Below are 24,623 nucleotides of genomic sequence, written 5' to 3'. Positions count from 1 at the left end.
CTGGCATTTATGGTGCCTCTTGTGCCTCTTTACGCTCTGCTTCCTGTCTTTGTTCCTGAGTAGACTGGAGGTCCTGAGGGCAGATATTCCCAGTGCTGGGGCCACAACAGGTGCTCAGTCAGTGCTTGCGGGGAGAAGCACTGGGGTACGTGTATGTGAGCACTGCGTCCTTTTGGAAGAGCCCTTTAAAATGGCTTCTTTGCCCCGAGTCAGGGCTGCAGGGCCACGTGGCTCGGGGATGGCTGACGTGTAACTCTCATTGCACTCAGTTTTGCTGAAGACCAGTCCTGCCTGAGGTCACTGTGATGGAGGCGGGGGCCAGACCAGATGTCAGATGTGGAGGACAAACGGCCGCTGGCCTTGCAGTGCCTTAATCCTGTGGTGGCAGTGGTTACTGCTTTACTGTCATTCCACTGGACCCTGCGTGTAATGAACGCTCCAGAGGAGGACACCAATGTTGTCATCACATTCTGTCTGCAGAAGTATTTATACCTCGTGTGTCTGCTTGTAATTCTCTCCTAGTCACCAAAAAATCCTATGGGGCAGAGATATTAGAAGAGCATAAGCTGGAAGAATGTAGAAAACATTTCTTGGCTTCAACCCTGAAACTTCTACCCCCTCTGTGCCTTCATCCACAGTTCAGCCAATGTTGAATCTGGAGAATATGTTTCTCTCTTCCTTCCTCCCAGGGCCTGTGGGCGACCAGGCATTCATGACACAAACTGGGGCTGGGATCCTTACCACATACGTGGTTACCTTCATTTTATTTATTATATTCTGAGAGCACTGTGACCTTTATAATTTATGTTTCTAGGCTAAAATTGCACATTATTTTTCTAGCAGCTATCAAAGGTTTCAGCTAGCAATTGAAACTTGATAGGTGTCGTGGCTCTTCATCGCTGGAACCATTTATCCTGATGTTCAAGTGCTGAGCTGAGCCCATTACTTTTAAGCCAAACAGCACACACACAGTAAACCCTAAACTTAGTGTTCTGAGTTCACTCTGGAAGTAGAGCATATTTGGGCCTTTGGAGCCACATTCTCAGACCTTCCACGGCCCTTTTCTCCTTCAATTAAATAACCAAACGACTCCTTGCTTCCCCAGTGTGGGGATCATGCCAGTTGCTGAGTATGTCTGTTCCAATTATGTATTCTGGAGCTGGGGAAGTAACCGCAGGATGGGTTTGGGGACCCACTGCAAGATGGATCTGAGCTGAAACCCCATTGATCACTTGAATTCCATAAGCACCTTCTCGGACTGGTGGGCCACCAGGGACATTTTGGGTCTCCTGGAATTAGTGTCAGTTCAGAGGCTGTGACCAGTAATCCTCCAAAGGTTTGGTTATTTCCTATTCCCCATTGCACAGTCTCCTCAGTAAAAGGCTGCCAGTTCCTTTGGGGGAAGACTGGGAGAAAGATTAACAGTATATATTTTTGGCAATGTACCAGGGTCCTTCCTCAAGGGGGCCCAGCCTCCCCTTCATTTAAGGGATTTTGGGTCTATAAAGTGGTTCAAGTTGGGGAATTGATGGAGGGGCCATGACTCTGTTTTTATGGTTCAGGTTAGACTTTCATTCACTTGACCTAGAACTTTCCTGTTTCTACAGATCCAGTAAGAATGTAGTAGGCTTCCTATATATTTCACTTGTAGAAACACCATGGTTAACTAGCTAACACCATAGGTCTGTGTGAATCCCGCTGTTCTGATTGCTGCTTTGACTCTGCTGTCTATATGGGAACCACGCCACACTAGAAGGTACTTAAATAGAACCCTTGACTGGCTGGAGGCCTGACGCCCTCGCTCCCTTAGACACTTTGCTGAGCTGCCTTGGGGGAGTGACAGAGGCAGGATCTCCACAGCTAAACAGATGGAGTTTGAAATTACTCATTCTCTACTTGCTGTGGGCAAATTCATTAAGCTCTCATAGCTTCCATTTCCTCTTGTATAAATGGAAATGGTGTCCATGTAATGCCATGATAAAATGAAACACGTTGCCAAGGAACAGAGTTCCTTGGCTCCAGCGGGTGTGCAATAGATGTGAAAGGATATATACGTTTTGAACCTCTCCTCCAAAATTGTGCGTTCAAGACCAACAGTTGGTTAGAAGGGATGGAATTAGGAATCACAAGGTACACCATTCCTGTATCTTTCCACACCCTTCAGTTTCGCTGACTCTGAAACACGTGCTCGATTTTAACTTTCGTAGAAAAAAATGCCATTTCATTAGAATAGGTTACGTCTACAAGAAAATTTCATGATGTTTTCTGTTCTTTGCATTATGACTTTTTAAAGTTCACTGTGTTTTCCACTACCAGAGTTGATTCCTGCGTCTTATTTTTCTCTCTTTAGAGAAAATAAGGTCCCTAGGACAGGTGACCTTCTCAGTACTTCCCTGATGCTGGTGCAGAGTCCTGTTTGTGGACCCCATTTGTGGACTTCATTCACTGACTCATTCTTTAGACACTCGATGCCAGGGAAGTGGTGATACACAGGGACTGACTTTCCTCCCTTTTGGGGGCAGGAGGCAGTCATGGACACACCAGTAACGCAGTGTGGCTGATACTCTCATGCAGGCACCAACCACTGTCGCTATTGGTCAACGTCCTGCTTCATGGGAGATGTTGTACCTCATGAGCTCTGCAGGCTCTGGTGGTCCAGGCATGGAATTCAGGGTCAAGTGGCCAGAGTCTTGGTCCCGGGGTTGAACTGACCATAATCTGTGCCTACCTTGATGGCCTCAGTTTTCTTAGCTGTATAATATGGAGGAAGGGGGCTAGATGTAATCAGTGGTTCCCAACCAGAAATCTCTGGATCAGTCAACTGCTTCAGAATCATCTCAGTGGTTACAAAGGATTAGAATCTGGGCCCTCAACACCAGAAATTCTGATTCTGGGTGAGTTCTGGAATCCGTATTTATACAAAGACTTCCTGCCCTAGCCAGTTGTGCGATGAAGCCCCTTTGGGGAATCCCTGGATGACTTCTAGGTGCCTCTTCCCTATGGTTCCGCTCTTCATCCTTTACAACCTGTTGCCCTCTTAAATGTCTCCTGCTGAAAGCCTGCTGACCTCTGACTGATTGGTCTCCATAGAGAATTAATTCATGCATCTGTGCAAAAAAAGAGAAAGACCAACCTCATCCATTTGTGCTTGTTTACTTTTCTGTCTCTTCTGTTGGCCTGGGGGCTCCTGAATATAATGAGGGCACCATATTTGTCTTTACATCCTCTGTGCCCTGCCCATTGCCTGGCATGTGGAATGTACCCAAAGGGGCATTTTAAAGACAGCAAGATGGGAGAGTATGAAACTGAAGATCAGCCCTTCTCTCTGCCTGTTAGCACATCTGGGAAAGGTTTAAGACACGTTTCAAACAAATCGCTCCAACAGGTTTGCCATTGCCCATTGAGTTGGTTAATCTATGCTGGCCCCTTCCTTTCAAATATCTGACTGTTACAGAGGTAACTGTATTCCATCCTGTAGCCTTGAGACCCCCAGGATGGACGTGGAATCACTGAGAGAAGTGGGAGGAGGAAGACAAGTTGGACATTAACAGTTTAAACTCAGGGGTTTTGCAAATACAAGTACTTCCAGTATATGACTTGGCATTCCCTCTGTATGCCTCCTCCCTTCCCCAGTTGAAAAAGACAACCGACACTATGTGTGCCCAAATCATCCTCTGGACGGAACAGAGTCACACTGAGAAAAGGAAAGTTGATTTCCTGGTTGCCCTCCCACTCACAGAGTTCTGGGTGGCGCCATCCCACACTATTTGCATCACTGAGCTACACACACTGCCAAGACTGCGTCTTAAATTTAAACACATTCTCAGGAGGATAAAGAAAGCCCGAGGGAAGAAGGTAACACTTCGCCATAGAGGTGCGTAAGCACTGTACATTGTATGTTTTACTTCTGCTTTTTTTTTTTTTTTTTTTTTTGCGGTACACGGGCCTCTCACTGCTGCGGCCTCTCCCGTTGCGGAGCACAGGCTCTGGACGTGCAGGCTCAACGGCCATGGCTCACGGGCCTAGCCGCTCTGCGGCATGTGGGATCTTCCCGGACCGGGGCATGAACCCGTGTCCCCTGCATCGGCAGGCGGACTCTCAACCACTGCGCCACCAGGGAAGCCCTACTTCTGCTTTTGGGTTAAGGACAGAACATTAATTAAAAAGTAAAAAGCTCATCTTCTGAGCAGCAATTAATTTGTGCATTGCTGTACTTTCATCTGTTGAGTCTTTGAATTTTTGAAAACATAAAGACTGAAAAATATTTCCTAGGGGTCTCTCCAGTGTGCCTTCTCACTTAATTGTTTTGATCTTCAGGCTACGTGTTGACTTGAGAAAGACCCAGTGTTAAAGAAAGAAATGTCATCGTAAAGTTCTGGTTCCTGATTGCCGTCCGTGTGACACAGATGTGACAGGGCTCTAAGCGTGTACTCTGCTGTTCACTGGTTCTGCCCCACCCCCGTCCGGAGTCGAATGCTCCCATTTAATCAAGGCTGTTAAGAAGCAACATAACTGGATTCATTAGCCTGAGTTCTGAAAGCTCCTCTGCAGAGTTATTTTTGTATTAATCCAATTTTAATATTTGGGGACAGGCTGAACCACTTTCCAGGTGCCAGAAGTGATCATTCAGTTTTCTTATTAAATACTATTTTAGATTCAAAACGATTACTATTTTGTTTTGTGGACTGCTTTGTGCCTTTGACCCAGTTCTCTTTTCCCTGGGATGTGTGTCCTGAGAGGATGAGGTTTATGATATTAGTAATACCTGGAATATTAATCCCTTTCAGGTGAAATCACTGCCCCACCCTCCTCCAACGCACACACAAACACACACACACACACCCTCCCTTCCCAAACATGCATCTTTCATGTTGCTGAACTGCCTTTGGAGCATGTATGGGGAAAACTGATTTTTCTCCTCTTTTCAGAACGAGAAAGAATATACAGAGGCCTTGTGAGACAGACCTGGAGTAACCAAGGTCTCTGAACTGGCAAACCTGGGCACTGTTGTCGTTATTGTTCCTTTTAAGCAGGACTTTCGTGCTCCTGGATGATGTGCCAGGAAGGAGGACCACAGGCCTTGCAAGAATGAGTGAGCGTGCCATTCACAGAAGTAGGGAAGCTGTCAGCAGCCATTTCCTCTAACTATAATTTGCTACAGCCTGGAAATGAATAAGCGACAGCTATTAAAAGGGCTTTAGAATGATTGCAGTTAAAAGTAAAGATATTATAGCAAAGATATTATAGACTACCACTTATACGTGTTTCTACTCATGGAAGGGCTGGACATTGGGGCCCATAAAATGTTTACAGAATAGTATCCTTTTCTATTGGTCTTTTCTATTTATGACAGTCTACAATACTCTTTATGTCTTTTTCCATTTCATAGTGGCTTTGGTTTTGCTGATGTCTGAAGGAGGGTGACATTACATTGGAGGGAGCTGTGACACATTTTCAGCATTGGTTGCTGCCAACCTGGGGTGAGGTGACTGGGGGTTATTTCATCTGAGTGTTAGAGTTCTTCAACTTGTGCTTTTTCTGGGGGTGGGATGAGGGTAGAGCAGGTGCTCTTGTTCTTGGCTGGGTGTCGTTATGCCTGTTATATGCTTTTTGTGAGTTTCAGTTGTGGAATTCAAAAAAGTCTTAGCCCGAAACATATCTTAAAAATGTCTCCCCACCTCTCAGCTAATGTAGCACATCCTAGAGATGCCATTTTTTTTCTTGTGAATTGAGCTAGAGGATCGTTGTCCATTTTGGCAAACCATTTTGTTCCAAATAAGTACACAACGTTAATTTGCTTGACAGAGGAAAAGAGTACCTGTATCTGAACTTGGGAGAGAATTCTGAAGGTCATTCTTGCTTTGGAAAGTCCCAGGCAACTCCATGCCCTTTGTCATCTCTGATTTCCAGCTGTTAAATTACTTGAATCTAGTTTCTAAAAAGGATCCCTTCGGTGGTCTGAACCATGATGCTTCCTTGCTGGGGCTGGGTGGTTGTTGGCATTTGTAAAGCTTTGTTTGTGATTTTTCAGGAGAGATGATATCTCACCTTTTACTGAAAGGATCTTGGAGATCCTGAGTTACTGCTTCCCAGTGTGTGGTGTTGAAGATGATTCAGGTATTAATGCTGGCTTCTGAAAGGTATTTAAATAATTGTTCATTCATTTTAATGCATATTGGAAAAAGGTAACAAGTGCATCAAATATATGATTTCACAGATTTTCATGCGTAGGGTGAGACTAAGGTGAAATAATTTTAAGAGAAATATTAAGTAAAATAGGGCTGGAAAACAGTCTTTGAAGAGCTAGAGTTTGGAATATGCTGATATAATCCAAAGTCTGCCTTTTGCCAGTGATGAGGCTAGATAGGGACCAACATGCCAAAGTCTGCTAAGTGGTGACTTTGGGACAGAAATCCAAACAGTGTGTTACACTAGTGAATAATAACAAGGACAGCTAACGTTTACTGAGTGTTTACGTGTGTGTGATGCAAAGTGATTTATACACATTATCTCACTTAATTCTCACTACAGTCCTTTGAGTTAACTACTATTGATATTCTTATTTTATAGATAAGAAAGCTGAAAGTTTAGAGAGGGTGAATAGCTTGCCCGAGGTCACAGAGCCAGAAAGAGGCAGAACCAAAGAGAAAGATGGACTGCATGTCAGGTGATCTTAGGTCAATGAGAATAGTTAACATCAAAGAAGACCTTGAAGAAGGGATCCTTTTGTTAGGAGATTTGAAGACCTGCAGAGCAAATATTTGTTGAGAGCTTAAAAGTGTGGTGAACTGCTAGGCACCAGGCACCAACTGAGACTTGCCTGGAAACCCTTGTGAATTAAGGGTTTTGTAGCCTTGTTGGAGTGGGTGACTTTCGTAAGACTTTCTTGGGGAGATTCTCTATGAATTAGCATGTTAAATGCTGAGAAGCCTGCAGTCAGGGATCTGTTTTCTTCTGTAACATGTTGGTTTTCAAACTCAGTTAACCACAGTTTCCCTCTTTCTCCAAATAAAACCTATCACATTTTGCAGAACCAATATTCTGTGGAGCACTCATTTGTGATCTCACCTAATCCTTTTAACTCATTGTACACGTGAGAAATCTGAGGCCCATGACTTGGCCAAAGTCAAAACTAGTTGTTGGCAGAGTTTGTGTCATTAGTTTATTCATTCAATGGATATACATCTAGTGTATGTAACTATAATTGCTATCAATTTTGGTGTGTATTACTCTTCGGTACATTAAAAACAAAATGTTCCAGAGGTCCCTAGATTGAAGTGAGTCTACTGGTCATCCTTGCTAAAAAGCCAATTCTGAAACCATTGACCTTAGACAGTCCTTAGAAGTCATTATTTATGAAAGCAGTCATGTTGGAAAATCATCTCTATAGGTTTCTCAGCATTGCTAAATTGTTTCATTGGCTAGAATTTTCATATCACATCTGTTTGTTGATTCCTGGGCTTTTGGCCATGTTGCTACAGTGCCAGAATCTCTAAGGCTCTACCCAAATTGCTAATATGGACAGATTCCTGAGTAGGATATAGTTTGTTTAGTTACAATAGAGATGGGACACAGAATCTTATCAGATGGCGAGTCTTTCATAGCTTCTGTTTGGAGGAACTACCTGTGGGTACTGGGCAATGTGTCCATCTGGTGATTTTCTGAACTATATAGCACACTGTAGCCTTGTAAATCTCTGCTCATGAATACTGAAGAGGACTCATGGAAGGATGCATAGCTTCTGTTGCATCATACATTTCAAGCATACAAAAAGTGGCTGATGTTGGTACAGTATGAGGGGTCTATGAGTCCACTGGGCTAGAGGTTCTGAGCTGCCCACGTGGAAGATAAAGAAGGTCAACAAACAAATGGCTTTTCCACTTGCATATCTCCTTTTCTAAGGGATTTGTGACTGAGGAAGATCATTTTGCTATGGAGGAAATGATGATCTGGTGCTCATGGCTCTTTACAGTTTGCTTTGTTGTCCTGGGAAAGGGGGAAGTGCCATGCTGGACCTTGCTCTGCATTCCACAGGGGACTCCCTGCTTCTGAGGGGCCCTCACCCATCAGATCCACCCACATAGCCCTCAGGAAGCAATACTTCATCTCAAGCAGAGCATTTAATTTAGGAGAAGGGTATCCTGAATTTTAGATAGGGGTATTTTAATGGTTAGAAATGCAACTTCTCTGGTAGAGGGCACTTATGATTTAAAAGAAGAGAAACGGAAATGAATCTGACACTGCCTGTCAAACTCATGTCTAGGTTTCTCATGGGAAATCTAGGTTTCCCCAAGAGGGTATTTCCCTGAGAAGGAATTGTTTATTTCATTCTACCTGGCTTTATGGATCACAGCATAATCAGACATTTATTTCTGGGCAAAAAAGGCCAAAAAATACTTATATAAAAAGGTTAAGAATTGAGATAGATGTTTTAGAAGTAATATAAAATGGGAAGCTGCAAGTTTTATTTAGCCACAGAAGTGAAAGCAAAGCTGTAAGAGGTTAGGTAAAGAGACACAGGCTTAATCGTATCTGTAGGAGTTTACTGTAGGCTATGAGAGGAACGCCTGACTACATAGAAAAATGACTTGAAGGGAAATGGTGGACTTTTTTCCCTTTCATATTTTTAGGAAATAAGCTGTAATGTGGAAGACATTGGTACAGGTCAAAGAGCATGATACCTGGAGCTTGAAAGAGCCAGGCCTGAATCCCACATTCTCCATTTATTAGATATGGGAATTTAAGCAAGTTATGTGATATTTTTGAATCTCAATTTCTTCAGCTGTAAAATGTAGATAATAATACAGACCTCTAGAGGATGCTATGCAGTGCTTAACAGGCCTGACACATGAGGAGTGCCCAATAAATTGTAGCTTTTATTAGGAACCATAAATAGGAAAGTATCTAAGTGGTGCCCACCACACCTGGAAAGGAGCTCTGAAATGCCCTCCGGAGGTGCTGTAGACCCTGTGACTTAACTTAGTGTGGCATCATGCTTGTCCAATTTTGTTTGTTTCTAAAGAAATCATATAGTGCATCATTACTGGAACACATTTTAGAGTTTTTACACTCAGTTAACTAATTCTAAAACCCTTTACCTAAATAGGAAGGCAGGTGTTGTCTGCTTCATCTGTTTATTTGTACACCTGTTTAAGCATTTAAAAATCCACCAAAACATTTAAAGTCATGAAAGCTAATTGCTTCATGACTAAACAAAATTCCCTATAAGTGTATATTCCTGCCAACAGTTGAATCCTCTAAAAGAGGCAGGAAAACCACATGAGCTTCTCTCTACTAATGCTGTTGATGTGTTGGGACTTGTACCAGGTCCCTTAGGCCAAAAGGAAGCACAGATTTGGGGGGAAAAAGTCTGATGAGTTAAGCCAATAACATCCAACCTCTTGGCCAGAGAGATGTAAATTGTTTCTCTAAACTCACAGAAATGAGACTTTCAGGGTTGGAAAAGACTTTGATAAGTAATGCAAACTCCTCTTTTTATTGAATTTATTTCTCTGGATGCTATATTTGTAATTGGTAATCAATAAATATTATTTGCTTGCCTGTGAAATTGTTTCGAGTTGGGATAAGGATGAATCTGTTGCGTTGAAATAGAGGAAAGCTAATTTTCTTATGCTGGGACTGGCTGTAATCTTATTAGCCAGATGGTCTAACCATTAGAGCTAACCAGCCAGACTAGGCCACAAATATCTCAGTTGCACAATGCAATTGGATTTGTGAGCTGCAATCTTTTTTTTTTTTGGACATTTTAATTTTATTCTTTATTTTTTATTTTTTAACTTAATTTAATTTATTTTTATTTGTGGCTGTGTTGTGTCTTCATTGTTGCGTGCAGGCTTTCTCCAGTTGTGGCGAGCGGGGGCTACTCTTGGTTGCGGAGCACGGGCTTCTCATTGCGGTGGCTTCTCTTGTTGTGGAGCACGGGCTCTAGGAGTGTGGGCTTCAGTAGTTGTGGCACGTGGGCTCAGTAGTTGTGGCTCTCAGGCTCTAGAGCGCAGGTGCAGTAGTTGTGGCGCACGGGTTTAGTTGCTCCGCGGCATGTGGGATCTTCCCAGACCAGGGCTCAAACCCGTGTCCCCTGCATTGGCAGGCGGATTCTTAACCACTGCGCCACCAGGGAAGCCCCTGCGAGCTGCAGTCTTTAAGGGTTATCATTTGCATGGGGACAGAGGCACCTCTTGTCTGCATTTTGGGAGCATAGGTTGGCTCCCTGGTCTCACTCAGGTCAGCAGCACCTCTGCCCATCCTTACTGGCTCCAACTCCTTGCGGTTAAATCCCAGTGCATTTGTAAGCCCCAAGTGCAGGGGCCAATTTTGGCCAATGCAAGTGGTTAACCCTTCTGGCAGGCCCTCTCCTCCTGCTGTTTGTGAGGCGTGGCTCTTTCATCTTTGCCTGTTGGAAGAGCATTCAGAAAAATCAATTGCAGCTCCCAATTTTGAAAAAGCCTTTAATTTTCCATCTTTTCCTTTTGCAGCTTCATCCACTTGCTGAATATTCAACCCCAAAGAAGCTGGGGTTGAAATGAGATGATAGATTCAGAACGGCCTGCAGTTTAGAGGATGTGATTATAGTAGAGGGTTTCCAGCCTTGAGTTTGCTTAGCTTTGAAATCTGGAGGACTGTCCTCACAGGGAAAGATTCCTGGCTTCTGGGGAAACAGCACTGTGGCCCAAATGAACTATGATATTTATCTTGATAAGGTGCTTGAGGAGGTTGCTGGATGTAGAAGAGAGTAGGTTTCTGAAGAGTACAAGCAATCTTGATCCCTCTTGGCTGGTAATCGCAAAATGTACGTGCCCTAAGAAATCAGAAAATATGTGGTGGGTATGGTAGAAAGAGTCAAGTTGGCTAAAATAAGGAAATAGGTGGAGAAAGCTATTTAGAGAGAATTTGGCATATATTTGGTATTTGTGTCTGTTTTTCTCTTGAAATGGGCTCATGTGTTGGCAAGGAGCTTCTAGCTGTTGTCAGAGATACGAACATCTGTGCTCCTTTGCAGAAAACTCAGGACTCTAAAGTGTTTGGGGGAAACTAAGTAACTGCCACTTACTGTCTCCTCCTTAAGAGCTGAGTCTCTACTGCTCAGAGTGTGTTTTTAAAAGGAAGACGTGGCTTATGGCTTTCGGCTTTACTTTTGCCTACCACGTGGCAGAGGAGTTCCCAGAGATGAAATCTAAGGCTGTCAGATGTAAGTGTGCATACTTGAGGCAAATCAGTTTTACGTGCTTTGTTAGAAATAAGAAGGAAAGATGCCAAGTTAGCAAGATCATGGTAACACAGGTATGCAAGGAGAGCCATCAAGGTGTGAAGCCTTTGCTTTAGTCCCCGTAGCTAATGCTGAATGCCGTTACAATGACCCCCAAATATCAATGGCAACACAATAAGAATGTAATTTTTGATCACTTTAAAGTCCAATGGGGTCACCCTAGGCATCAGTATCTACCCAATACACTACCCATAGTCTGCCTTCCTTTAGCCAGAACTCAATCACAGGCGTGGCCAAATGCAGAGGAAACCGGGAAATGTACTTATGCCATGTGCTTGTGGGCAATGCAATTGGTGTACGTAACTTGTAGTATCATCTCTGCTGCAGCCCTAAATGTTCTTCCTAGACAGTTGTGGATTCGGGTTTTGTGGGGTCTGAAGCTTATGCAAGTCTGGGGCTTATGTTAGAAAATTACACAGAATTAGATACACAAGTGAATATTTATTTAGAAGGAGGATGGGAAGGACTCAATCAAGGGAGAGGCCCTGAAGATTAAGGTTGCTTAGCGCCACGGTAAATGTCTCTCTGTTCTTAGATGTCTGCATATAAAATGTGTTTTTCCCCAACTTGCTCGGTGCCCCCATGGAGCACTTAGTGCTAGTGAGGGTGTCCCAGGCTAGCTACCTCCCATTGCCCTTCAGAGTGAAAACTGCTTCAACCTTTCTGGGAAGCCAGTAGGCTGGCTATCCGCGCTGAGAGCCTGTGACACGTCTCCAGCTGTAAGTCAGTGGTCTTGCCTTTGCATGCCTGTGAGAGGCTGAGGGCATGGGTGTAGATACAGATTCAGGCTGTTCAGAACCCAGCCACCATTTACTGCACATTCTTTAGCTTTTCCAAACTAAAAATTCTGCCCTCCCCCCAACCCCCTGCCAAATTTATACAGTTGGCATAGCAAAGCACATAACTCGGTGCTGGTATCAAGATTAGCTGGGATAATGCACTGAAAGTGCTTAACTTAGTGCCTAGAAGTTAACAAGAACTTCATCCATGTTGTCTATTTTTTACTATCATCACACTAGGCACAGATTTATGTTTGAAGATGCTCAATCTGCATTAGCCATATGTAAGAAAATGAAAGCTTTCTAATTGGCCAATGACAGGTAAATGCTTGAATTGTGTCTCCATGCAAAGGACTATTACAGTAACTAGAAATGATGATACAATGTTTTGTTCAAGGAAAAATGCATATCATATAATAAGTGAAAACAGAATGATATGCAACAGTATGATCTGAATTATGTAAATCATGAGTAAATTAAAAAAACACTGAAATTAGGAAAACCTTAGCATTGCTCATCTCTGGGTGATAGACAAATGACCAAACTTTATTCTCATCTTTATAGTTTCTGCATCTGGCAAATAGTATTTATTTATTTAAATAATGATACTGCTGATCCTGCCTTATAAATCCGATATTGCAGCCTCAAGTTTGCCTAATATTATATTTTATTGTTTCCAAAGTGCGATCAGATCACATTTAATCTCCACAACAATTCTGACAGGACAACAAAGGGAAAACATGCTTTTAATGGAAAACAGATCAAACAAAACAAACCCACCCAACCACTAAAAACTTTGAATTGGTTGAAATTTCCAGACATCATCGTCACAGAAGTCTCCATCTCCTGCCTCATGTTCCCCTAATTAATTCTGCTGTTCGCCAAGCACTGTAACAAAGGAAAAAAAACTACTCCCTTCTAGATTAATAGAGTTTTCTATTTAGATTTGTAATTACAAGTATTTTAACAGTGTTGGTTTGGATTATTTCTTTATAGAAGTTTTAGAATGGAGCTTGGAACCTTAGCCTTGTTCTACCAGAAAAACGCTTTCTGCATTTTATGGAGGTGAAAAGTCCACTTTGGGTCAGAGCCTGCCTGCTTTCTGCTCTGTGCTCCCCACCCTCCCCTCCCCTGCAGGCCCAGCTCTTGAAGATGGGGGGTGGGATTGCTGAAGGAATCTCTAGGACCGGGGGGCCAATACCTCCTGATCAGATCACCCTGCATGCTCTTCTCCCCTGGCTGACTAGTGTTCTATACCTGGCTTCTGCTTTGTTCCAGGTGCCAGAATCCTTGCTAGAAGAACCCACTGAGAGCTGGGCCCTGGGCTCATACCAGTCCCTCCTTCCTTCCTGCCTGGTACTCCACTGCAGAAGCTGAAGTTTGCCTCCTGCCCTAGCCAGGTGACTGACACCACCTTATAAGTCTGATTCTGGCTACCTGCCTGTACCTGGGAATACTGTGTGTTCTCTGATTGGCCCTCTCCACATTGGGCCTTGCCTGATGTTTCTTATTCCCGATCTGACCTGCAGATGCTGACCCAGTTACTTGAGCTGACTCTAAGGCATCCTTGCCTTGATATTCAGCAGGTACAGAGTTCCACTGGGGCAGTTCACTCCCTTCCAGCTACCTCAGCTGCCTTTCTCCTTGCTGTCGGCCTTGCTCACTCCTGGGGCCTGGGCAGATCCAGTTCCAGGTTCTGGAATCTCCCACGGGTCTTACCTCATTGCGGTGATCTGGGCCAGGTCACCAGATACTGTGCTTTGAAAAGACAATCTGTTTTTAAGTTGCTAACTGCTTGGAGGACAGCAGAACTGCAGGCTGCTGGAGGGGCTGGAAGTTAGGGAGCAGGGTAGGATACTCTTATTTCAATTTTGATTAAAAATACTCTTCAAGACAGTTCAAACTATGTTGCACTTTCTACTTGTAACAGTCTCAAGTCTGGGAAAGTATCGTGGAGTGGCAGTTTTCATTTCTCTTCTTTAACAGACAGGTCAGGTTAAGTGGAAGTGTGGGCAGGGAAAAGAGTAGTCGGTGAGAGCCTGGACTGCTGGGTTTGATTCCTAGGGCTGCCCTAACAAATTGCAACTGGGTGACTTAAAACAGCAGAAATTTGTTCTCTCACAGTTCTGGATGCTAAGAGCACAAAATCAAGGTGTCAGTGGGGTCTTGCTCCCTGGGAAGTCTCTAGGGGAAGATCCTTCCTTGGCTTTTCCAGCTTCTAGTAGCTCCAGGCATTCCTTGGCTTGTGCAGCATAGCTCCCATCTCTACCTCTATCTCCCCGTGGCCATCTTCTTTTCATGTGTGTCTGTCTCTCATGATGTTTTCCTCTTCTTGAAAGGATGCCAGTCATATTGGATTAGAGTTCACCCTAATGACCTCATCTTAACTTGATTATATCTGCAAAGACCCTATTTCCAAGTCAGGTCACATTCATGGATACTGAGGGTTAGGACTTCAATATAGCTTTTGGGAAGACACAATTCAACCCATAACTGCTGCCTGTGGTCCAGTTCTGGGTGCCTGCTTCATTGGTGTGGCCACCAGCAAGGCTGCTTTGGGTCTCAGTTTTCTTGGCTGTAAATTGGAGATAATAATAGTGCCTTTCTTATAGGATTGCTGTGAGAATTAAATGGGAAAAGGCTTGGGATATTATCTGGCTTATAGAAAGTGCTCAGTAGGGGTGAGCTTTTAAGGCCAGTCACTTCCAGTCCTAGGATTTCACAAGCTAGTTCATGGAGAAATTGAGGAAGTGAATGAGCCACACACAGAGTAACACTATGGTAAAGCAGAGGTTAACTCTTTCGATGCTGTGGTGCACAGGACTCATCTGCATACAAATTTTGCTTCCAAGATTGTTGTCACCACTAATTTTGCTCAAGTATTTGCTTGATGGAAATCTCCTATGCTGCTCTTTAAAGTGAATGCAAAGTAACCCTGTTGTGCAAGTTCTAGAAAATCTTGGCCCCTAGCTGGACTGAGCAAATGTGTCTATCCTTTCAGGGTGGTCCTGTATGACACCTGGCTTGTGCACCACTCAGCTCCAGGGTGCAGTTCATATCGTGGTCTGTGTGAATGCTGCTGCATGCCTGGACCCTGTGTGTGGTGGCCCCAGGTCCTTCCTGGGGTTGTGTGAGGTTTTCAAGTAGCACAGTCATGGTGTGAAACTTGAACCACATTCCGCTGGCTTAATTATTCAATAGAAATGGGGTTCCCAGGATTCTAAACAGAAGTCCATCCCTTTGGAGAATACATATGTCTATTACATTATCCATCAGGATAAAACCTGAGAGTTGAATGCAAGTCAAATTGTTATTTTTCTCTCTGATTCATCTTTGTGAGGTTGGTGTCATCAGTTTTATAGTTGGCAGCACATCTGATTTAGGAAATAGATGCTACAAGTTGAAGGCCTAAATAAAGCTTAGCTTTAGATTGAAGTCCAATAAAGGAATTATCTATAGTTAGTTCACTTATTTCTGGTACAAGTCAGTTGCATATCTGAAAATACAGGCTTAAATCTGCATGCTCATTTAGTTGTGCTGATCATCTGAAATGCTGGTCATTGGAAAGGTTATAGTTTCATTATGGAGTATAATTTGAACTTAATTTGTATGTGGGTCTATTGGTGTTCTGGGAATTTTGCTCTAAGATGTGTTGAAGGTGTGCTGTAGCTATGAGGTGTATGAGTTGTTGACGAGTTGTTGAGGTGCTATTTATTTTTAATATACTCCTTTTTTTTCTTCCCAAAACAAATAATCAAGGATTAATGTTTAAGTGGCATCCATTTACTTCATACTGAGAGTTATTATTACTCTAATTCATGTTTCTTTTCCCTTGAAGCTCTGATGTATCTTTGGGAAGATAAACCTTTTTGTGTATTAATTATTTTTCAGTATTAATTATTACAACACAGCAGTGAACATTATTGCACACTTATTATGTGCCAGGCACTGTGCTAACTGCTTTAGATAGATTTTTATTATTTAATTTTTCTATCCATACTAGACTTTTGAGTAATGTCTATTAGAATTCACATTTTATAATGAGGATCTGAGACCTGGGGAAGCAAACCTGCTGAGGTTTCATGTTTGTGAGTGGCAGAGCCAGGGTTTGAACACAGGTATTCTGGCTTGGGATCCCCTGCTCCTTAACCCTACACTCTTGATATTGCAGATACAGGCATATCTTTGCATTTGAGGAGAGAACTACAGGTGCAATCTAGAACTTTCCAGTGCTTCAGAAGGGCTCTGCGTTTTCATGTAATATGAATTTCGGGACAGTGGATTGATTCACTTTGCTTAATTTGTTTTGTTCAAGTTGGCATCCTGCTAATTTGCACAGGCAGTAGCTGAAAGCAGTGGGAGATACCCCAGTAGGGCTCTGGGTTGCAAGATATGTTAGCATGGAATTAAGAAGTTCACACCTTCATATAACCTTGAGACTGACTCACTTGTTATCAAGATGAAAACTATGGCCCAAAGTATGTGTTTCAGAACATAGGATGTTACTTGGTTTTCTGTAATAAATAATAGCAAAGTCAACTTAAATAACTACTTTAAGTTATTAAATCAACTTAGATAACTGGTCTAAAAAGTTAAATAAGTTTCTTTTTTTTATTTCAGAAATTTTCCAGGCCTTTAATATATGTATACTATGTGCATTGCCATCTCCAAGAAGAAAAAAAAAGGAGTATTAAGTGTTTTTGGAATGTACCTGACAATTACTTGATTGTTCATTTGTTCTGGCAGATAAGATTTGTCATAATGCATCCATGATGCATTGTTTTAGCTTTTTCCAGTCTAGCAGTTAGGATGACTTTGATTGTAAGTAACAGGAGACCCCATGCCGAGTGGTTTAAACAATAAAACTTTATGTAAGTGAAAAGGTTAGAGGTATAGGGAAATCTAGAATTAATTAACAGCTTGATTCAGCCACTCCCTAGGTCATTTAGGGTTTGGTTTCTTTTTGTTTTTCTCTGTCTGCCAGAGTTGAACTTTGGAGCTGGGCAAGGGGAAAATTCCCCTAGCTAATGAGCAGGGTGCATCACCAAAGAATGGCAGGACAAAAATCTGATACTTTTTAGGAACAGTGAATGGGAGCATGGATGTTTGAGAGGCAGCCAACAAATGTCCACTGTGGCCAGTGACCTGGTACCCCTAACTTAGATTAATGAAGATATTAATCTCCTCTCTTCTTCACCTTGTATGTATTGATATTCCACACGTATTGTGTAGGCTTTTTCCCTGCCTCAGGTATTTTCAGTTAATATTTCTATAGTTACCTCTAAACACACATATTGTGTAGGCTTTTTCCCTGCCTCAGGTATTTTCAGTTAATATTTCTATAGTTACCTCTAAACACAGAAAAATTTTCCAGCAGCATTCTTAGAGGTAGCATTCTGCATATTTCAGTTTCCCATATAGCAATCCTGTAGACCTGATAAGATATTAGTATTGGCTGCTAACATCTAAGAAAATTTTTTTCCAAGGAAATTAAAAAAAAAATTTTCTTAGCAAATTGAATGTCATTATGACATGTTACCCATTCCTTGCTGTATGATTCTTATTTACACTTAATATTATTTTGATATTAAAATATCCCAGTGGATGTAAATTGAGTTCTCTTAATTTACCCTTTCACATGACTGCTTACAGGTTTTCCCTCAGTTCTCAGAAAAGTGCTGAAGGATGTTTCACTCAATGACAGGCTGGGGTTTTAGACAGCAAGAAAAAGAGAACTAAGGGCTGTAAGTTTGCATGTCACAGAGACAGTCACTTTTGGCCCTGGGGATTTCTTCTGAGAAGTGAGAAATGCCTTCAGATGACTTGGTTCATTTGGTGGTTGCCCTTTTTGCCACGTTGTAACAACTGGTATTTCCTTCTGTTCAGTAAATGGACTGAGTGTCTGCTCTGTGCAAGGTATTTTGTGTGGAGTCTAAGTTGATTGGGAGACTTTCCTTAGAAGTACAGGCTTCCTGGTCTTTCAGCCTGGTCAGGGAGATGAGACAAGCATACAAATAACTAATACAAAGGATCAAATGTGGAGGGAGGCACAGAGAAAAGTCTAAGGGGCTGAGCGGAGGGAAAGATCCCTGGGGAGATGAGGAGTCCTGTGTTGGTGGAGGAAGGGGGAAGAATGGGGACTTCAGACAGAGGAAGAGTTAGGAAAAGGATAAATACTCTAGTTTGGTTAGAGTCTAAATGTTGTGAAGCAGTTAAAAAAAAAAAGAATTCTCTTACTAGTGATTTATTGTTGTATAACAAATTAGCCCAAAACTTAGTGGCTAAACCAACAGTCTTTATTATCTTCTATGGTTTCCATGGGTCAGGAATCCAGGAGCATCTTGGCTGAGGGGTTCTGGTTGAGGGTCTGGCCTGAGGTCATAGACACATGTCAGCTGGGGCTGCAAGTCATCTGAAGGTTCGACTAAGGCTAGAAGATTTGCTCCAAGGTGGCTCATTCACATAGCTGGTAAGTTGGTGCTTGTGCTCTTGACAGGACAGCTGGCCTCTCCCAGAGTGAACTTTTAAGATAGAGGTAGTCAAGTGGCAGTTGTATCCTTTTTATGATCTAGTCTTGGAAATCACAAAGCATCACTTCCTAAGCATTCTATGTTTTAGAAAAGGCCAGTCTAAGGGGAGGGAGAACTAGGAGTCATTTTTTAAAGGGAGGAGTGTCTAAGAATGTGCACACAGAATTTTAAAACCACTACTGTTCTTGAAAAAATAAATGACAGAAGCAAAACAATAGTTGCATTGCAGTGGTTTTCCTTTAGTTGTTTCTACTACAGTGTTACTCATCTTAGTTGGCATGCTAGACTGTTTTGATTGGTAAACTATGGTGTAAATAATGTCAAAAGCATATTTTCATCTAGTTATTTAAAATAAAAAATAAAAATAAAATAAAAATTGGTAATTTATTCAAAAGTTCTCCTGTAGCAGAAACTTACTACATAAGAGAGATAAAGCAGAAGTGACTCAGGCTGAGGTTGTGGAGGAGGGGTGCAGCCTCCCATCAGCACCCAGGAAGGCCCCACAGACACCTTGGACCCTGAGAATGGCACTCAGTTTGAAAGCCATGCCATGGATCCATCCAATTATTTTTCGATTTTCTTTGAGAATTCAGTTTGTTCTTTTGAAGAACTCTTCCCCATTCAGGGATTCAGAATTGCTTTGTAAAGTGTATTCTAATTGTAAGAATTATTTTCTGTAATTTAAATAACATGGTTGAGCCATGGCACTGAATGATGGTTAGTATTGTTTTATTCAAAATGTGTTTTGTGGGTGATGGTGGGAGGTGGTTGAGAGAGAGGAGGGGACTTTAGTTGGAACAGACTTTTCCCCTCTGTGGAGCACATATTAGTTAAATACACACTTGGGACTCAAACATAAAGTGATGGTTATAGCAATGAAAGACAGGGCCCACCATTCTCGCGTGATATCAAAACTAAAAGCTATCCATGACCATGTGACCTCAAACCATCACGATATTGCTGCTGCAGTGGGAGGCAAACTTCTGAGAAATGGAGAATGTGTGTGCTTTGGCGTGAGTGTTTTGATAATTACCAGAAGTAACGGGAAATTTTCATGAACCAGGTAAGGAAAAATATGCTTATTAGTCATATGAATAGTAGTTTTCTCAACACAATAATATACTGCTGAAGTCCACCCCCCCCAAAAAAAGCCATTTCTGTAGACTGCAGGAAAAGAGACTCTTTAATACAATAGAGAAATTGGAAAAGCAGAGTGCATTACCTCTCTCTAATTTAGCACATTTAAAGGGCAATAGCCAGCAAAATTAAATTTTATTTAAAGAATTCTGAGGATGAAAAGCATGAAGATATTAATTTTTCTCCACTACCACTTTCATTGCTGCTACAATCCACTTTACCCACTCATTCCTGGAAAATAAAGAACGTAAAGCTTGCTGCAGTGATTTCTTTTTAAAATAAAGAAGTATTGTAGCAGATGTAGAAAGGCTAGAAGAGACCAGAGGCTGGGGGCTAAATGAGAGAAGGGAGACTATTTTTTTTTTTTTTTACAAAGATGTGTGTGTGGAAAGTGATGATTGCTCAGTAAATTCATCCATTGACCATCAGTATTAATACCAGTGGGATTTCCCATTTAGAATATTGCTAAGGTAGAATTAGTTGCTGTATTTCCTCAATTATTTCTTAAAATGATTTTCTATGAACCAGTGAAATGCCATGCTACTTTTTGTCCCTACTTCCTGTTCCTGCTGTTCTAGGTTTTATGTGAAAATGTATTTGTGGGAGTGGAAGCCTGAGCTCTTAGCAGAGTGCCTGGCATGGAGTAGCATCTGTAACCATGAATTCCCTTCCTCCTCTTCTCCTCATGTGTATTTGCACTTGACCTCAGCATCCAAGTTGGGAGGGTGTCAAAAAGTGTCAGAGAAGATGCCTATAAATTGCATCTTTCCGTCATGCAGCTGAAAATTCTTCCACTTACGTCTTCTTCACTTTGCAGGTTTATCTGTTTCTCTCTCAACTTGCAACCCACTGTTTCTTTCTCCACCAAAATATAAGTCAAGTTGCCATCATTTAGGCCTAGGCCAGCAGGACTAATCATGGGATCTCATTTCTCTGTTAGTTTTCTCTTGTTTGAATGAGGAAAGTGATTATAAACCTGGATTATTGTTCATTCTGTTTTCATCTTTATATGCCATTCATTCATTCATTCATTTGTTCAGGATAACATTTATTGTGGGCCCACTGTGTAGGGCTGTGTGTGTGTTGGGGTGAGGTGTGGGGCATGGAGGTTACTGTGATCTAGGTATCCAGGCCTTTGTCTCTGCCTTTTGGTATCTCACAGTCTGGTGGAGGGTTGGAGAGATAGACATTTAAACAAGTAGGTACATTTCAGATAAGCACTTATGGACCTCCTGTGGTATGCAGTGAAGTGAACCAAATATCATGTAGATGTCAGGTTTTACTAAACTTCCTTTCTTTCAAGGAGTTCATAGTTTAGTACAGGAAAGAAGACATATCTAATTTAGTAAACATTTAGAGAGCTGTGTCTGTCAGTAAACTGCTCTAGTTGGGAAGTTCAAGTTTATTTTCATGTTAATTACATGAAATAAACCCTTCATATGCAAAGAAAGTAAAGACCTTTGGAAGGGAAGTAATTAGAGTGGAAATTGTGGAGGAAGTGGGAAGCAGAATAGTTAAGGGTAATTAAGGGTTCAGACTCTGGGATTCATATATATCTGGGTTGGATCTTGCCTCCATTACTTAATAGCTGTCTGATTTTCAGTGTGTGTGAGGGTGGAATTAATTTCCTCTCCAAGACTCAGTTTCCCCGTCTACAAAATGGGAATGATATTGGTAATATTTACTGTGGCAGATTGTATTTTCTGAACATGTTCAAACCAGTATCTCTCGTCCCTCATGTTCTTTTTACAATATTACTTTGACAGTCCTTGCATCTAGTGATAGAGTTTATGTCCCTCCTCTTTGATCTTGAGTGGAATGTTGTGACCACCTTGACCAACAAAGTATAGCAAAAGTGTTGCTACATGACTGACTTGCAAGGCTAGATGATAAAAGTGCTATGCATCTCCATCTTGCTCTGTGGTGTTCATTCTTGGAAGCCAGCCACCATGCTGTGAGGAAGCCCAAGCTGCCCATGGAGAGGCCCAAGTAGGAGGAATTGAGGCCCCTGGCCCACAGGCCTGGCTGAGCTCCAAGCCGACTGCTAGCTCAACTCTCCAGCATATGAGTGAGCCCTCGTGAAAGTGGATCCTGCAGCATGCCGCACGTGAGTTGCCCTGGCTGCCTCTACGTGGAGCCTAGACCAGCCATGCCTGCCCAATCCTGCCAAATTGTAGATTCATGAGCAAAGTAAATGACTGTTGTTGTTTGAAGACCCTAAGTCTTAGGATGGTTTGTTACACAGTAATAAATAAACAGGACATATGCCATATAAGGCTGTTAGAAGAGTCAATGAAATGATGTGTGTAAACCAGCACAAAACTAATGCTTCACTAATGATTGCTCTTTTCACTATTGTTGGTAGTTGAGAAGATATTTAATGAAAATCAGCATCAATTCAAAGTGAGGTCACAACCTAAAATTCCCCCCAAGAACTTCTGGTATCTAGTAGGTTTTAGGGAACTTGTTTTATTCCCTTTTCTATCATTTGCAAAATCTGTTTTGTGTCAGCTTCCTAGAGTCCTTTTCTCCTGGGTTTATGATGCTGACTTTGTGCTGGACTCTGTCCTCTGCTGAGTCAGAGTTTCACTCAGGCTTTCAGTGTCATAACCAGACTTGTAATCAATGTTTACACTTTCATAATGTTCTTTTTTTTATTGTAGTAAAAAAAGTAACATAAAATTTATCATTTTAATCATTTTAAAGTGTACAGTTCAGTGCTGTTCACTCTATGAATATTGTTGTGCAACTGATCTCTAGTAATTTTTCATATTTCAAAACTAAAATTTCATACCTATTGAACAACAACTCCCCATCGTCTGTTCTCCATCCCCCCCAGCCCTAGGCAACCACCATTCTACTTTCTACTTTCTATTTCTAAAAGTTTGACTCCCTCCTGTAAGTAGAATCACACAGTATTTGTCCTTTTGTGACTGGTTTATTTCACTTAATGTCATGTCCACAAGATTCATTCATATTGTAGTATGTGACAGGATTTCCTTCTTTTTTAAAGGCTGAGTAATATTCCGTTGTACATATATACCACATTTTGTTTACCCCTTTATCCATCAGTGGACATTTAGTTTGCTTCCACCTCTCGACCATTGTGAGTAATGGTGCAGTGAACATGGGTGTGCAAATATGGCTCTGCTGTTATTATTTTCCCCTCCCACGAATAGCAGAATCTCTTTGAAGTGCATTTGAGAGAGGTAGAGGCTTGTCTGTGTTCATTGCCATCTTTTTTTCCAACATATCTTGAGAGAGTTACACGTAATCAGGTAGCGAGGCTGCCTGGATTCTAACGGGGGTTTCAACCTCAGTAGGCATATCTGTTGTGTAACCTGAGTAGTTTTAGAGTTATACCTCTATTTGTAGGCTCTATTGCTTTCAGAGCAGTTTTAAAAGCATTATTTTATTTAACCCTTGCTACGTGGTGGCTGTTTCTTTCATACGAAGAATATGAGGATACAATTACGGTACAGATATAAACTCTATGAAGCTATAGGTATTCAATGTAGTATTCACTATTCTTCACCAAAGTGGGCTTTTCTTTTGAATAGACTTGAGATAGTTTTTTACCTTATCTTTTAAATTAATAGATGCTATATTTTAGAGCAGTTTTGTTTTAGAGACAAATTGGGCACAAAGTAGAGAAAGTTCTCATCCCCTCTCTCCCTGTACCATGTCCACTATTATTAACATCCTGCATTATTATGGTACATTTGTCACAACTGATGGACCAATAACAATATATTATTACTAACCAGAGTGCAGAGTTTATGTTAGGAGTCACTCTTTGTTTTGTGTAGCTGTATGCATTTTGACAAATGTATAATGTAGGTATCCATTATTCCAGTATCGTACAGGATAGGTTTTATTGTCCTGAAAATCCCCTGTGATTCACCTGTTCATTCCTCCCTTCTTTCCTCCCCGCCCCTGACTGACAGCTATTGATCTTTTTATTGTCTCTATAGTTTTGCCTTTTCCAGGCCATCATACAGTTGGGATCAACAGTATATGGCCTTTTCAGACTGGCTTTCTTTGCCTAGAAATATGCCTATAAAAGTAATCCATGTTTTTTGTTTGTTTGTTTGTGGCTTGCTAGCTCATTTCTTTTTAAGGCTGAATACTATTCCATTGTGTGGAGGGACAGCAGTTTATCCACTCTCATATTGAAGGGATGTCATAGTTGTTTTGGGGTTTTGGCAATTAATAAGGCTGCTATAAACTTTTGTGTGCAAGTTTTTGTGTGGACATGTTTTCAATTTATTTGGGTAAATACCATGGAGTGCGATTGTTAGATCCTATGGTGGGAATATGTTTAGTTTTGTAAGAAACTGCCAAACTGTCTTCCAAAGTGGCTCTCCCATTTTGCATTCCGACCAGCAATGAGTGAGAGACTTCCTATGAGTCCACATCCTCACCAGCATGTAGAGTTGTCAGTGTTTTGGATTTTAGCCATTCTTATAGGTATATTGTGCTATCTTGTTGTTTGAATTTGTAATTTCCTAATGAAACACAATGTTGATAATTTTTTCATATGCGACATGTTTTTATTTTTATTTTTAAAAGTTTTATTTTGAACTAAGTATAGACTCACAAGAAATTGCAGAAAAATAGTATGGCGAGGTTCCTTAATTCAGCTTCCCCCAATGGTAACATCTTACTTAACGAGAACATTATCAAAACCAGGAAGTTGAGACTTCACAATACAATGACCAGACTATAGGCGTTACTAGAATTTCACCAGTTTCTGCATGCACTCATTCTATTTTTGTGTGTGTATCCAGTTTTATGAAATTTTATTGCATGTGTAGATTCATGTAACCACGGCCACAATCAAGATAGAGAACTGATCCATCACCACAGACACTCCCTACAGCTCTGCCTTTG

General features: G+C 41.6%; 1 protein-coding gene across 7 annotated transcripts in view; it reads left to right on the top strand.

Annotated features, from left to right (window-relative positions):
* The window catches only part of ELMO1 (engulfment and cell motility 1), an 813,276-nt gene that overhangs the window by 253,727 nt on the left and 534,926 nt on the right, over window positions 1-24,623 (top strand). For 2 of the 7 annotated variants that reach the window (XM_081244561.1, XM_081244558.1), the window contains exon 2: window positions 13,342-13,463. The exons of 4 other annotated variants lie outside the window; for them this stretch is intronic. The gene's annotated coding sequence lies outside the window, so the exon portion shown is untranslated. Of the gene's footprint in view, window positions 1-5,454; window positions 5,481-13,341; window positions 13,464-24,623 lie in introns of those variants that run through there. One more of the 7 variants, XM_081244563.1, reaches the window with a different exon arrangement.

Source organism: Mesoplodon bidens (assembly GCF_964165515.1).
Source record: "Mesoplodon bidens genome assembly, chromosome: 9".
Lineage (NCBI taxonomy): Eukaryota > Metazoa > Chordata > Mammalia > Artiodactyla > Ziphiidae > Mesoplodon > Mesoplodon bidens.
Note: the sequence above shows the minus strand (reverse complement) of the source record. Positions and strands in the feature narration are given on the sequence as shown.